At 45.2% G+C, this 16,323-nt stretch overlaps 1 protein-coding gene and 1 long non-coding RNA gene across 2 annotated transcripts in view; both read left to right on the top strand.

Annotated features, from left to right (window-relative positions):
- LOC131394247 (ral guanine nucleotide dissociation stimulator-like) overlaps positions 1 to 16,323 on the top strand; it is a 216,051-nt gene that overhangs the window by 181,080 nt on the left and 18,648 nt on the right. The window lies entirely within an intron of this gene.
- Positions 3,519 to 7,208, top strand: LOC131394256 (uncharacterized). The gene is made up of 3 exons (XR_009216095.1): positions 3,519 to 3,721; positions 5,910 to 5,998; positions 6,592 to 7,208. It is a non-coding gene; the product is annotated as an uncharacterized LOC131394256 (long non-coding RNA).

The raw sequence follows: 16,323 nt of genomic DNA, 5'->3' as shown, positions 1-16,323 counted from the left end.
ACGAGCTCCTGGCCCACTTTTCACGAGCACATCGAGCCAACAGCCTGGACGACGCCAGGGCTAAACTGGCGGGGCTGTCTGGGTGAGCCCGGCTCCCAGGTGCCCCCACCAGTGGACAGGCGAGGACTGAGGATGCTCCCCAGTGGGAGTTTGCTGAGCCCCAGGTGGTAAAATCTCATGTTCAGGTTAGGATCCCAAGGGGTGGTGGTTGGAGGACCCCCAGCCTGCCCCACCTGGAAGCAGGGCCCCTGGAGCAATCTGAGGAGTGCACAGCTCAAGCCCAGGAGAAAGTTGGTGGGATGGTGTGGGTGGTGTGCTGTCCCTGGCACAGATGGGGTTCGAGGAAGGGCCCTGGACACTCACGTGGGCCCATCTGCCAGGACGGAGATCCGCCCAGTGACTCGCAGGCACTCTGCCAACTTCCCCTGTTCTCCAGTGTTAGTGTGTCACAACGTGTGGTATAGGAGCCCCAGAGGGGGGCCTGGGTGATGGGCCTTCATGTAGCCAAGGCTGCAGTCAACAGCAGGCAGTGTCATGGGTGGACAAGCCCATGACTTGTCCAGTGTCAGAGGCCCCAGCCCTCTGGCCAAGGCCCCTCTGCTGCCCCTCTTTCTGTTTCCAAAGCCCAGGGGGAACCTTCCTCTGCCAGGGCAGAAATAGAGGGACCAGGGAGGAGGGGCCTACAACAGCCCAGGCAGCAGCTGACGGTGGCCTGCACCAGGTGGTGGCAGTGGAGGTGAGGAGGAGGTTCAGATTCGGGGTGTGTTTTGATGATGGAACCAACAGGAGTTTCTGATGCATTAGATGTGAGGAGAGAGAAGATGGGACTCAAGGGTGATTCCAGAGTTTTTGGCTGAGCAAGTAGAAGGTTGGAGTTGCTGCTAACCGAGATTGAAAAGCTGGCAGGATGGGCAGGTGTGGAGAGGGAGTCTTTCTTGCTTCACTGGAGCTTGACTGGGGGCATGTTGAACTTGAGATGGACAACAGTGCTGGAGAGGACAAGAAGGGAGGAGGGCGTTTGAGTCTGGAGTGTAAGGGAGCGAGCCATTCGGGAGCCATCAGCTCGGAGATGGTATTTAAAGTCACAAGACTGGTGAGATCACCAGAGGAGTGAGTTTAGGCAGGATCGAGATGTGTACCAAGAGCTGAACCCTGGGGTCTCCACTTTGTGCAAGCCAAGAGATGATGAGCAACCTTGTAGTCAGTGATGGGCTGCCAGAAGCTGCAAAGGAGGGTCGGTCTGCAGCGTGTGGGGTCTAGTCCCCAGCCCTGCCAACCACTCAGTGCCATAAATGGCTTCCTGAGTCCAGCAAAAGGCAGCCAGTAGGACCACGTCTCCCAGCTGGGCAGAGGGAGGACCAGACTGGACCAGGGCAGGGCACAGGCCCCAGAGTGGAGGTTCATTCAGGGAGCAGATGTAATCAGAGCGTGATTGCAGACTAACAAAAAGCATTGTGGGGTGGGGACCCCAGTCATCTGGTGCCCCAAGGAGCCAAATCCTGTACACTTCCCCAAGGAGAAGACTTGGGGCTCCAACGAGGCTCCTTGTCCCTGCGGGATGCCCTATCCCGGTGTGGGCAGCAGTGAGGAAGGCACATGGGTGCCAAGACGTTTGTCCCAAGACCTTGATCCCCTTTCCCGAAGCCTACTCGTCTTTTGTCCCACCTGATCACCTGCACCTGGCCTGAACACAGCCCTAGTGGCACAGAAGAGGGTTTTCCTGTTGCCCTGACAGCAGCCCTTTCATCCTCCTCTCTCCCTCCCTTGGGGGACTTAGTAAAGCTCCCAGCCCAGCAGGAAGCCATCAGATAACAAACCCTCCCTGGCTCTGCTCAGAAACACTCCTCCTCTGGGGCTGACTCTCTCCTACCTCTGTCCTTTGTCCCGCTTTTTCTCCTGAACCTCATCTCTTGGGCTCACTGTAGTAACCCAGGTCGTCAATTCCAGCTCCGCCGGCAGACTGCGGCCCTGGGCACTCCTCCCCAGCTGCGGTGACAGTGTGGCTCTCAGCACAAACCCCAGCCGGGGCTGGCAGGAGTCCTGAGCAGCTGCATCTGGCACTTGTCTAACAGTGAAACTCGTGTTGCTACTGTGGGATCGCCCCCTTGTTTGTAGCAAATACAGCCCTCCTCAGCAAAATCCCCACCCTTGTCAAAAGAAATGGTTCTGCTTACCTTTGCTAACCTGCAAAAATGAGTCCATATCCAAGGAACTAGCATATCCTTGAAAGGTGCCTCCCTGTACCCTGTCCCTTCCAGAAGAGGGCTAGGGCCTGGGCTGCTGAGAAGAGAATTGCTGGGATGGAGGGACTGAGGCTCCTAAGAAAGAGACCCCATCTCCATGCTTCAGTCTGATAACCAGAAAACAACGATAATAGTAGTTTTATAATAACACCTTTGCAACCAGTGATACTAGAAACAGTGATCACTGCCCTTTACTCAAGCACCTGCCATATGCTGGGCCTGAGGTCAGCACGTGAAATGCATTCTCTTCCATCCTCACTCCGACCTTCTACAGATGAGCAAACTGAGGGTCAGAAGGGCCCAGTCATTTGCTCATTACACTGAGTTCGTTAATCACCGATCCAGCTCGACCAGTGTCATCTCTCATTGCAGGGAGAGTTAAGTTGGACGGTGTCTACTAGAGAACTTCGTAAGCCACGCATATTAACCAGCCCTCTTGGTGATCTGGTCGTGGTTGTAGAATTTGAGGCATCAGTAGACAAATAAGGGGTTTTGTACTTTTCTTGGAGTAGGTGGAGTACTTTTTCCAGACGCTCCTCCCGCCAAAATTACTAACTTCCTAAGACTCCTGAAAACCCATCAAGGCTCTTAGCAAAGTTGGCAACTCAAACGCCTCTTTTCCCAGCAATGCTAGTTTTAAAAAGCAGTTAAATGGCGCCAACTTCTGGAGGAGGGGTGTTGTGGCAGTCAGAAGATGACAAATAAGAGTGTTGTCATTATTCTCAGATTGAGGGGCAAGGTGTGTCCTCCTCCCCCCAGACGTGCTGGAGCCTACTGGAGTCAGTCTTTCTGTGAGCCAGTGGGATTGCCAGGTGTTCCAAAACTAAGCCATTCCAGGGCCTGAACATTAAGGAAGCAACTGTATAAAGTGCATTGGGGGAGGGATGGAGACAGTAAGTGCAAAGGCCCTGAGGCAGGATGGGTGGGTGGAGTTCTATGGATGGAGATAAGGCCAGTAGTGGTGTGGGGGGCAGAATAGTGAAGAAAGGTTCTTTCCTCTACTCTGGTCCTCCTCCTAGTTTTTCCATCTCTGTTCCACGTGGTTTAGACTTTTAAATCAGACCTGTTTTCTAGCTATTAATCTCCATTTCCTTCACTCTGAAATAAGAACACCTTTCTCTTTGGGCTGTCAAAAGGATGATGTGAGCTCATGCCCATAGAGTGCCCAGCACAGTGGGCATGCAATATGCATTCTCTCTCCCTCTTTGTGACCACAGGCTCCACCTGAGAATCCTGGGTGCCAGGCCTTCTTCCTAGGTCTTCCCGGCATTCCCTTCTCCCTGAGAGACGGGGGCAGCCTGTCTCTGACTTATTTTCTGTCCCCACAGGATAATGCACAATGAAGTAAACGAGACAGAGAGCATCCAGGAAAACATAGCCATGGAGGGCATGATGGTCGAAGGCTGTGAGACCCTCCTGGACACCAGCCAGACTTTTGTGAGATGGGGCATGGCACCCTGCCTCCCCCCAACATCAAGGTAGGCCCCAGCAGTGGTGGCACTTGGGGACACCACCAGTTGGTTTGGCTCCCATGTGCCAAAACCTGCCAGCGTGATTATGGAGTATTCCGGGGCTGCTGGAGGAATGTGACAGCTGTAGGTAGATGTCGGTATATGCACACATGGATGCAGATATTACTGGTTTTCACAGTTCCCTTCTCTCCAGATGTACACATAATTCTTCCCAGATGCCCTTGATGTGTCTGTGGATGTCATAGTAAACACTGACATGTCCTTTTGGGGAGAGAGGAGTGGAGATGAGGACAGATACTGATTGGCCCCAGGAATCACAAGCATGTTCAGCATCTGAGGGGAAGTCATGTGGGTCAGTCCCTCTGTCCCTTTCTCATCATCCTTGGCCCCTTGCGGGAGGCCGTGATCACAATGGTTCTCAGGGGTAGGAGGTTGCCTTCACCCTCAGCCTCCACTCGCCTTGGGAGAAGTGTTTGAGAAGCACAGCCCTGTGAGGGGGCAGCTAGAGGCTGTGACTGAGAGGACTGACTTCCAACTCGGAGACGTTAGAGCCGCAAGGAGTTTGAGGGTCACCTCTTCAGATTCCACTTGCTGTGGGACCCTCAGCTTCTGCTTGCATGCCCCCGAGGTGACCTCCACCTCAGATGGGCCTCCTGAGTTCCTTCTATCCAGCCCTGGGCCTCTCTGAGCAGATGAAAAGCTCGCCAGCACTTCCTGTGGCCTGTGCAGCTGCCTTTGGCCCCTGCTGCCCTTAGCAAGGGTATCGTTGACTTGAAGTTTTGTCCTGAACCCCTGTGTGTGGCCCCCTGTGCCCTTTCCCTAGGCCGACCCTGTGACCTGCTGAGCGCAGGGCCATCCTCCCTGTGTCCTGGCTCTCCCTGAGCTGCATTGGGCCCAAGCTGGAAGTGACCAAAGAATGACCTCTCCTGGGGTGGGCAGCGTCACCACAGTCTAGGAATCTGCTCCATTGCCCTGAGCCTAAGCATTTCCTTCCCTCCTGATGGACTGGGCTGGATGTGGAGAACAGACAAGGGAGCCCAGCAAGGTTCCAGGCAGTGATGGACATGGGCAGAAGGCAGAGTGGTGGCTCAGAGCAGGCCTGGGGAGATGGAGTGTCAGGGAGGGCTTCCTGAGGAGGCATCACTGGAGTCGAGTCTTGAAAGGTAAGTAGGAGTGCACAGGGTGGATGGGGTGAAGGAAGGGCCTTCCAGGCCAAGGAGCAGCACTCAGGAGCCACAGGTAACTTGCCCTGGAACTAGAGTGGGAGCAGAGAGGGGAGCGATGGTAAGGCAGGAGAAGTGCTGGAGCAGCCTGCTGGCGGGCCTTGAAGGCCTGAGCCCCGAGGACAGTGAGGAGCTGGCGGAGTAAGTGGGGAGAGGAGGCCTGGAGCACGTCTTAGGGGAGCTGGGCCGGCAAATGGGTTCATCACAGTCCCCTGCTCTGCCCGCGAGTGGCTTCGGAGTGCACATTGTCGAGGACTGGGGGCTCTGCAGCCCAGCACGTCGTGACTGATTGGTGATGTCTGCTGCGTCTGTGTGTGGCAACAGGTGCCCTGTGTCTCTTGCTCATCCCTCTGGGACAGAGCCAGGTCCACACTTGTTCAGCCTCCTGCTCGCCCAGACCCAGCCCTGAAGAGGTACAGCCTTTTAGATACAGGATACAACCTTCCTTAGAGAGGGAGTACAAACAATATCCTAGTTGGCCTAAATTCAGCTACCAATTAAGAAAGACTTCAGGTTCAACAATATACTTATCTTAATTTCAATCACAGAAACTAACTCCTAATCTAATGCTGCATTAATCTATTAATTCATAGAAGTAGTACTGTTACTATGAGGAACAAGAATTATTTCTCCTTGCATAATCATATAACAGAACAGATAATCACCGAAAGTTGACAATAAAATAAATTCAACCCAATAATTATTTATTACATTAATCGTTAACCCAACACAGGTAGGCATTCAAGGAAAGATTTCAACAAGTAAGAGAAATTCGGCAAACACAGCCCCCACCTGTTTACCAAAAGCATCTCCTCTGGCATTTCTGGTGTTACAGGCACTGCTTGCCCAGTGACACGGTGTAAAGGCCGCAGTGACTGGACCCTGCAAAGGCAGCATCATCATTTGTTGTCTAAATGAGGGCTTGTATGAACGGCCACTCGAGGGTTTTACTCTCTCTTACTTTTAATCAGTGATATTGACCTTTCCCTGAAGAGGCGGGAATGAGAAAATAAGAAGAGAAGACCCTATGGAGCTTCAATTAATTAAAAAAAAAACAAAGGTAAGCCAAATCAAGGGATAACAAAACTTAAATGGACTAACAATTTTGGTTGGGGTGACCTCAGAGAAGAAAATAACCTCTGAGTCATTAAAATCTAGACCAGCTAATCAAAATATTTTATCACTTATTGATCCAAAATGTTGATCAACAGAACAAGTTACCCTCGGGATAACAGAACAATCCTATTCTAGAGTCCATATCCACAATAGGGTGTATGATCGCGATGTTGCATCAGGAAATCCCAGTGGTGTAGCCACTATTAGTGGCTCATTTGTTGAACGATTCAAGCCCTACGTGATCTGAATTCAGACCAGAGTAATCCAGTCTGTTTCTGTCTATTCCATATTTCTCCCAGTATGAAAGTGCAAGAGAAACAAGGCGTACTTTAAAAAAGTACATTCAAACTAATAGATGATGTAATCTTAATCTAATATATATGTGTATATAGCCCTGCCTATGAACGGGGTTTGTTAGGGTGGCTGATTAATTGCATAAAATGTAAACCTTTATAGCCAGAGGTTCAATATTTCTCCCTAACAACATGTTCATAATCAATCTTCTTTTATTAATTGTCCCCAATCTACTTTCCATAGCATTCCTTACACTAATTGAATGAAAAGTATTAGTTTATATATGACTCTGTAAAGGACCACATCATTGGCCCCATGATCTGTGGAGACACCAGTATTTACATCAGTGTCACAAGGCCATCAGCTGGAGTTCACATTGGAAAATGTACCCAGGAAGACACCCTACAAAGGACCCACTAGCACACAACAGAACAAGTAATGTGGACTTTTGTCAATGAGCATGTGAAAACGTACCCGGGAAGGCACCCTACAAAGGACCCACTAGCACACAACTGAACGAGTAATGTGGACTTTTGTTGATGACCATGTGAAAATGTACCTAGGAAGACACCCTACAAAGGACCCACTAGCACACAACTGAACAAGTCATGGGGACTTTTGTCGATGACCTAGTATTTAAAATGGTAGGATAAAGATGCAGGACTCTAAAGTGTTCATGGAAATGCTGAATGCACAATTCAGAAACAAAGAATAATCAACAAGGCAAACCAACTACAATAGATTTATAATTGCTTACATGTACACAATAAGAGTTTTTGCTGAACAATTAAGTATTCAGGTATTTGTCTTGATGAAAACATGAAACTTTATGTTGAATAAAAATGGGCCATTTTCCTGTATTAGTACATTACTACTCATCACTTAGCCAATTGCTATAGTTAATGGAGTTATAAACATAATTACAAAGGCATGTATCCATCTGGAAATTGTAGGGCCAAAAATAATGTTTTCAATATTATGTATTAGAATATGTATATACATAACAAGGATGAGAGAAAACTTTGATTAAAGCAGATTAAAATGTAATCTAAACTTAAAAGAGTAAAAAGGGTCTCAGTCCTGGGAGACTGCGGATAGGCAGTAAAATTTCACAGAATTCTGAGACTGGAAATGGGCTATTCCCTACTTTCATTTTTTTGTTGTCATTGCCAAGGGAATTTGGCCACCAAGAACAGAGAGATGGAGGGGAAAGAGGACATGGAAGGATATTGCAGACATGGGAAGGATTCCATTTTCAGGACACCTTAGAGCAGCCGGCTGTCCATATTCTTTCTTTCTTTCTTTCTTTCTATCTATCTATCTATCTATCTATCTATCTATCTATCTATCTATCTATCTATCTATCTATTTATTTTTGTGAGGAAGATCAGCCCTGACCTAACATCCATGCTAGTTCTCCTCTTTTTGCTGAGGAAGACCAGCTCTGAGCTAACATTTATGGCCAATCCTCCTCCTTTTTTTCCCGCAAAGCCCCAGTGGATAGTTGTATGTCATAGTTGCACATCCTTCTAGTTGCTGTATGTGGGACGCGGCCTCAGCATGGCCGGAGAAGTGGTGTGTTGGTGCGCGCCCAGGACCTGAACCCTGGCTGCTGATAGTGGAGCGTGCACGTAACCACTAAGCCAGGAGGCCGGCCCAGGTTATCCATATTCTAGGTCATGTAACCACAAAGAATTTCCCCTGGGAGATGCCGTCTGTAGTTCTTCCCTCTCAATTTCCACTCATTGCTCTTGGTGAGATCATCCTAAATGAGAACAGGCTGGGAGGAAGACAGAGCTGCCTGGAGGAAAGCCCATCTTGTAAATTGACCCTGCTCTGGAGCTGGCTGGGCAGAGGACAGGAGCTGCATGATGGATACCGGCCCCTCTTCAGTTCAGTTCAGGCTGTTAACACTGAGGTTCACTGAAGGCTAATGGGATGAGGTGTGAGACTAAGGTGTCAATAAATCACTTGATGCAACATGTTTTCATGTGTATCAATATGTGCATAACTACAAAGAAGGGCCCTAATGTCTTCATGATCCTTAAGTGAAATCTGACTCACACCCATTCAGGAATCATTGGCAATAATGCGTCATGTAGAAGAAGGATCGTCAATCTAAATGAACTTATCCACACACTCAGTGTCCTAGTCAGTATGAGATGCTGTAACAAAAATACCATAGACTGGGTACTTTATTTTTTTTGCTGAGGAAGATTCACCATGAGCTAACATCTGTGCCAGTCTTCCTCTATTTTGTATGTGAGTCACCCCCAGAGCATGGCTGCTGATGTTGGTGTAGGTCTGTGTCCAGGAACCAAACCCAGGCTACCGAAGAGGAGCTCACTGAACTTAACCACTAGGCAGTGGGACAGGCCCCTAGACTGGGCACTTTTGGGGTTTTTCTTTTTTTTTTGTGAGGAAGCTCAGCCCTGAGCTAAGATCCGATGCCAATCCTCCTCCTTTTGCTAAGGAAGATTGGCCCTGGGCTAACATCTGTGCCCATTTTCCTCTACTTTTTATATGGGATTCCACCACAGCATGGCTTGACAAGCGGTGTGTCAGTGTGCATCTGGAATCCAAACCTGTGAACCCTCTGGCTGCCAAAGTGGAGCATGCACACTTAGCCACTGAGCCACGGGGCCGTCCCTAGACTGGGCATTTTTAACAACAGAAATGCATTCCTCACAATTCTGAAGACTGGAATGTTCAAGATCTAGGTTCAAGCTGATTTGTTTTTGGTGAGAGCTTTCTTCCTTTTTTGCAGGACAGCTTCTTGCTCTACCCTCATCTGGCAGAGAGAGCTCTGGCCCTCCATCTCCTTGTAAGGGCACTAATCCCATCATGGGGGCTTCACACTCATGGCCTCATCTAAGCTAATTAACTCCCAAAGGCCCCAATTCCAAATACTCTCACATCGGGGATTAGGATTTTAACGTACGAAATTGGGTTACATAAACATTCAGTCCATAGCATTCATGAAACCAACAATTAACAAATATTTATAGAAGTCATACAGCCCCAACTGAAGAATGTTCTGGAGATCATGTGGCAAATGATACAATGGCCTTCCCTTCACAGAGTCTTCTAGTGGAGGCAATAAAAATTAACATCCAAACAAAGCTTGTGACATTAAAAAGCTAACATAGATCAATTATGACAGATTATACTTTTAATTGTTTTTCTGGTAAGACAGTTTTCATTATCAGAGTCCAGATTAAGCAAATTCCCCTGGGTGAGGGCATGTGTGGCAATCTCACCTAAAAAGGCTCTTCCCTTTTTGAAATTTTATTTCATATAGTCCTGTTTGCTTCCACATCCCTTTGGTGTTTTCAAACATACAGTATTTATTAAATCAATGTTTAACTGTTGCTCTGCCTTTACCACATCTGACTAGAAGCAGAAATTACTAGACTTGGCTGGAACCAAATTTCAATTCATTTTTCCTCCTTTTTCTGCTCAGACTCTCTTCTCTCACTGTTGAAATAGCAAATGCCTTAGGGGAGAAGCTGCATGGAGCTGGTGCTCACAATCTTGTGCTTCCTTCGTCTCAGAGATTATAGACCCCCAAGTCCTGTCTGCACAGGATGTTCTCTGACCCTTCACACAGCTGTTCTGTGTGCTTTGTCCTGCTTTTCTAGCTGCCCAAGGAAAGCTACTCAGTAAAAGTGGAACCTGCAGTTATTTTACCCTGAAATGTTTTAAACCAATGAATATTTGTCATTTTTCAATGAGTATTTCTATAATTTTAAAAGAAACATTTAAATAGGAATTTTAACAGCAATATGGCTGTTCTTTGGCCAGAATTCCATGTCATTCATTGTTTGGAATTATATCTAAGCTTTGATGGACTCTCCTCAGTGCCTTTTAAAATATCACTGTTCCTTACATTTAAATATCTTGTGATGGGTTTGTATCAGTCACCTCCTTTGTACCATTTCAGATCCTCTTGGGTCCTCATACCCTTGAGTCACACGTCATTTAGCAACCAGCTTTACAGTTATCATATTTGCTTTATGCAGTTGTCTCTTGACTGTTCCCCACATTTTGTCCCTGTACCCTCTGCCTCTCCGTCTCGCCCCGGGGTGTCCATGTTGATGCCGAGGTGTGAAAAACCTCCTGATCAGGCCCATACGTGCACAGTCACGTTCCTTGTTGTGTGGATGTGTGTGTGTTCAGCAATTCTGTATGGTCACAGGGTGCATGTCTATTCTGGCGTCCATGTGAAGGTGTGTTTTGTTGATGTTTGTGTGTGTTTAGAGAGTTCAAGTCACTGTGGGCTCTGAGACAGTGAGTGGTCTGTATGTGTGTGTGTTTGTGTATATGTTCTGAGTATCAGTGTGCATTATCAGGTGTAGTTTACAGTCTGAATGCTGCTGGTCATTTGCGAATAGTGTGTATGTGGGTGTGGGTGTGTTGTCAGCATTTCCACGTGTTCAGAGGATGCCTGTCATTGTGGGAATGTGTGGAATAAGTACGTTTTTAGAGATCAGTGTGGGCTCCAAAACTGTTTACCTGTTAATAGTTCAACACTCTACACCACTGAGGAAACACTGAATCCAGACAGACACAGGCCCCATCAAGCCCACAGAGATCCTACTCAGCTGTTTTCCTCCCCATCACAGAAATATGAATGGGTAGCCAAGGACCACTTGATATTTGAGGAATTCCTCTAGCATGAAAGATGGAGCAAGAAACACATACACTGAAGTGAGGGATTAAAGAGCAGCAAGGAAATCCAGAGATCATAGTGAAACTTCAATTGCATATCTAGTAACATCTTCAAAACAATTAGAGATGGACCAGTCCCATGGCCTAGTGGTTAAGTTCAGAGAACTCCACTTCAGCAGCCCAGGTTCAGTTCCTGGGCATGGACCTACACCACTCATCAGTGGCCAAGCTGTGCCGGCAACCCACATACAAAGTAGAGGAAGACTGACACAGATGTTAGCTCAAGGTAAATCTTCCTTAGCAAAAAGAAGCAGCTTGGCAACAGATGTTAGCTCAGGGTGACTCCTCCTCAGCAAAGAAAAAAAAAAAAGATAAAACATCCATTAAGTGTATATATATATATATACACTTGATGTTACCGCACAATATTGAGGTTCTCTTGCCCAATGCACATTAAAATAGCCAATTATTCTGGCATCAGCTTTTGGGAAAAGAATTGCAGTTTTATTTTGTGAGATTGATCTGCAAGGAAACAGGGGGCATATTTCTGTCTCAGATCTGTCTCCCCGATCCAGGGCTTGGGGCACAATTTATGGGATGAAGGGCAGGGTGATCTGACATGTGGAGGTAGATGATTGGAAGTAAGGAGAAGTGAGGTAATTGATTTTCTTTTTTTACAATGTATTAAGATTTATTATAAAGCAGTTTAATCAAATATTAAGATATTGGCTTAGGGGTGAAGGTATTTTTTTGTTTGTTTTTTTAATTTTTTGTTTATTTCAGCAACATTGGATTATAACATTGTATAAATTTCAGGTGTACATCATTATACTTCTATGTCTGCATAGATTACATCATGTTCACCACCCAAATACTAATTACAACCCATCACCACACACATGTGCTGAATTATCCCTTTAGCCCTCCCTCCTCCCCTTTCCCCTCTGGTAACCACCAATCCAATCTCTGTCTCTATGTGTTTGTTTGTTGTTATTATCTACTACTTAATGAGTGAGATCACACGGTATTTGACTTTTTCCCTCTGACTTATTTCACTTTGCATAATACCCTCAATGTCCATCCATGTTGTCACAAATGGCTGGATTTCATCTTTTCTCATGGCTCAGTAGTATTCCATTGTGTATATATACCACATCTTCTTTATCCATTCGTCCCTTGATGGGCACTTAGGTTGCTTCCAAGTCTTGGCTATTGTGAATAATGCTGCAGTGAACACAGGGGTGCATGTATCTTTACGCATTGGTGTTTTCAAGTTCTTTGGATAAATACCCAGCAGTGGAATAGCTGGATCATATGGTAGTTCTATGCTTAACTTTTTGAGGAATCTCCATACTGTTTTCCATAGTGGCTGCACCACTTTGCACTCCCACCAGCAGTGTATGAGTGTTCCCTTCTCTCCACATCCTCTCCAACACTTGTTGTTTCCTGTCTTGTTAATTATATCCATTCTGACGGGAGTGAGGTGATATCTCATTGTAGTTTTGATTTGCATTTCCCTGGTAGTTAATGATGTTGAACATATTTTCATGTGCCTGTTGGCCATCTGTATATCTTCTTTGGAGAAATGTCTGTTCAGGTCTTTTGCCCATTTTTTAATTGGGTTGTTAGTTTTTTTGTTGTTGCGATGCATGTGTTCTTTATATATTTTGGAGATTAACCCCTTATCAGATGTATGGTTTGCAAATATCTTCTCTCAATTTTTAGGTTGTCTTTTCGTTTTGTTGATGGTTTCCTTTGCTGTGCAGAAGCTTTTTAGTTTGATGTAGTCCCATTTGTTTATTTTTTCTATTGTTTCTCTTGCCCCGTCAGACATGGTGCTTGAAAATATGTTGCTAAGACCTACGTCAAAGAACGTACTGCCTATGTTTTCTTCTAGAAGTTTCATAGTTTCAGGTCTTACATTTAAGTCTTTAATCCATTTTGAGTTAATTTTTGTGTACAGTGTAAGGTAATGGTCTACTTTCATTTTTTTGCATGTGGCTGTCCAGTTTTCCCAACACCATTTGTTGAAGAGACTTTCTTTTCTCCATTGTATGTTCTTGGCTCCTTTGTTGAAGATTAGCTGTCCATAGATGTGTGGGTTTATTTCTGGGTTTTCGATTCTATTCCATTAATCAATGTGTCTGTTTTTGTGCCAGTACCATGCTGTTTTGGTTACTATAGCTTTGTAGTATATTTTGAAATCAGAGAGTGTGATACCAGAAGTGAGGTAATTGATGATCTGTGCAAGCATAGTCAAGGTTCGTGGCTCTTCATTGGATATGTGTTCACAAATTGGTAGTGTTACCATGATCTGAGGATGGAGTTTTTAGCTCCCTGATGTTAAAGAGGTCACTTATCAAACATTTGTGCAGGCCCAGTTGATAGGTTGGTGGTCTCAACGGGCCTGAACTGGATGAGGGATCTCAGTTCCTGAAAGAAAACTCTTAACTACTCTGAGGGCCCATGGTTACGTTGGCATATGCGTATATACGCATATGCATGACATTATCTGTATATGTGTTAACTGTAGAGTATACACAAAGCCAGACTGTAGTTAAAGTGGTCAGGACAGATTTTAGTCAGTAATATACCACTGCAACAGGGAAGAGGGAACAGGGTGAACTGAACTCAATTTTGTTGTACAGAGGTGACTGAGCATTTGAAAGGGAGAGTGAGGGAGCAGGCAGGGGGTGAGCATGGGCTCAGAAGAGTCAGGGAGGGAAAAGATACAGAGTGTTGTCAGTGCAGTGTGATCTGGCCAGTTGTGTCTGCTAGTTGGAAATGATCAAAGTTTCACTTCTCTCCTCTCACTGAGTCTGGGAACAGACACCCTGTCCTCTTCTCAAGGAATGGTTTTCAGGACCTTGAGAAATGCAGTTATAGGAGACACATATACAACTCGAAAGGAGAGAGGAAAGATTCACAGTTGTAAGCACTTTTGGGTAAATGCTCTAAGAAAGGGATGTCAGGGGCCAATGATCAAGTGTTGGCCAGAACAGTCAATTCTTTTTGCTGCCTTGAGCATTCTCAGGCAGGCACTTTAAGGGGGCAGGGGTCATCCTAGGGATGTGGATTTAAGCTGTTAGAGACTATGTCAGTGTTTAAGTCTTATAATGGTGTGTGTGTGGTGAAATCATTTGTGCTGAGAGGTCATAGTTATTATAGGCCAAGATTGAGGCCTAGTCAAGAAGAGGGCTCAAAGGAGCCTGGCTTGAGTTTGGTCAAGTACAGGATCATATATATAAATAAGATATGTATATTTTTTGAATAATATAAATCTTTATATTGAGTAATATAATATATTGAATTAAATAATATAAATATATATGTAATGAATATATATTGAATGTGTACAAATAACATAAGTATGTGTATATATATTTGAATTAAATAATATAAATATATATATGATTTAAGGAATATTCAGACATAATAACAGAAATTTCCAGAATTAATGAAAGAATCCTATTCTGGATTCAGGCAGCTGAATACATCTCAAGCACAATTAAAAAAACAATCTAGAGCCAGATCCATACAGGGAAAGCAAAGAACACTAAATACAAAAGAAGATATTCAAAGCCCCACAGAGGAACAGAACACTTATGGAGACTTACATTTAGACTATGATACATTTCTTAACAATGGGAGGCAAGAGAGTGTTGGATTAAATCTTCGAGGTACAGAGAGAAAATAACTTTCAGTGTATACCTAATCAAACCATATCTCAAGAACTGGGGTGAATTAAAGATAATTTTATGCAAACATTTACTAAGAGTATTACCACCAACAAATGCTCATTAAGGATCTTCTGAAGAATGTACTTTAAGGGGGCCAGCCACCTGGTGTAGTGGTTTAAGTTCAGCACATTCCACTTCAGATGCCTGGGTTTGTGGGTTTGGATCCCAGGCGTGGACCTACACCACTCATCAGCCATGCCATGGTGGTGACCCACATACAAAATAGAGGAAGACTGGCACAGAAGTTAGCCCAGGGCTAATATTCCTCGAGGAAAAAACTTAAAAAGTAAAAAAGAATGTACTTTAAGAAGAAAAAAATTGATAGAAGAAAAAATGCTAAGATGTAAAAATGGATTGTGAGGATAAAAAAGGGTAAACATCTGAATAAATCATTGAAAGCATGACTTTACCAAACAATAATAACATTGACAATGTATAACTGATGGAGTTAAAAACTAATGACAAGGGAACTTCTGTTTTAGAGGAGACGAGGACAGGAAAGCACTCTTGCTGCGCAACTGGACAAAGACAGATAAATTATATTTTTAGAGCATGAGAAAACTTCAGAATCAACCAACTAAAATTCCAGAAAGAAGAAAAACTCTTTTATGTGAGCAAGACTTTTTATCTTTCTTTCCTCTGCAGGCGTTTTCTAATTCTGGGTGCCTGCTGAGGATCTGGCTTGCTCAGTCAGAGCCTCGGCTATGAAAAAGAGAAAGTAACCAAACTTGTAGTGATTCTGCAGGATTGGTCTGGCAGAGGAAACCTGAGGGCTTTCAGACACACAGCTGCTCTTCCTCACAGCACCTGTGCTACGTTTTGGTACCACACAGGAATCTGGGGAACTAGGCCAAAAGCTTCCACAAAGCAAAGTGAAACCTCCAGAAGTGGTGGAAGTGGCCTAAGTCAAACATACTGCTAGTCTGACCTTCAGGGAATTTGCCATATTAAGGTAGGAGGCTGGAGAGCTGCGCTGAGATATCTGAAGGGCGTAGCTGAATTTTCTGTGGGCTCCTAAACTTTAGGAGACAGAGATCTACCAGACTTAGAACCAGACACCTGTGCGGGGGAAGGGAGCCCAGCAAACAGGAACAGGGGGAAAGCGGAAGGGCTGGGTTTACTAAAAGTGAGACCCGGCCCCAAATCTGATCAAAGTCTGATTGGACTCAGGTGCTGCAACCTCACTCTGTTTCTCAACGAAGGAAGATAAGGTCACGTGGAGCCTCTCGAGTTACGTTACACAGACCTTCCAAAGACACTGGTGAGAGGATGGAGAAGGCAAGCCACAGACTGGGAGAAGACCTTTGCAAATCACATATCTGACAGGACTATAAAGAACTCTCAAAACTCAGCAATAAGAAACTCCAAGTTTAAAATGGGCACAGATTTGGACACTTCACCAAAGAAGATACACAGATGGCAAATAAGCACATGTAAAGATGCTCAACATCATTACTCTTGAGAAAAATGTACATAAAAACCACATTGAGATACTGCTACGTACCTATTGGAATGACTAGAATTAAAGAGGATGACCATACCAAGTGTTAATGAGGATGGAAAG

Source organism: Diceros bicornis, chromosome 30 (genome assembly GCF_020826845.1).
Source record: "Diceros bicornis minor isolate mBicDic1 chromosome 30, mDicBic1.mat.cur, whole genome shotgun sequence".
Classification (NCBI taxonomy): domain Eukaryota; kingdom Metazoa; phylum Chordata; class Mammalia; order Perissodactyla; family Rhinocerotidae; genus Diceros; species Diceros bicornis.
Note: the sequence above shows the minus strand (reverse complement) of the source record. Positions and strands in the feature narration are given on the sequence as shown.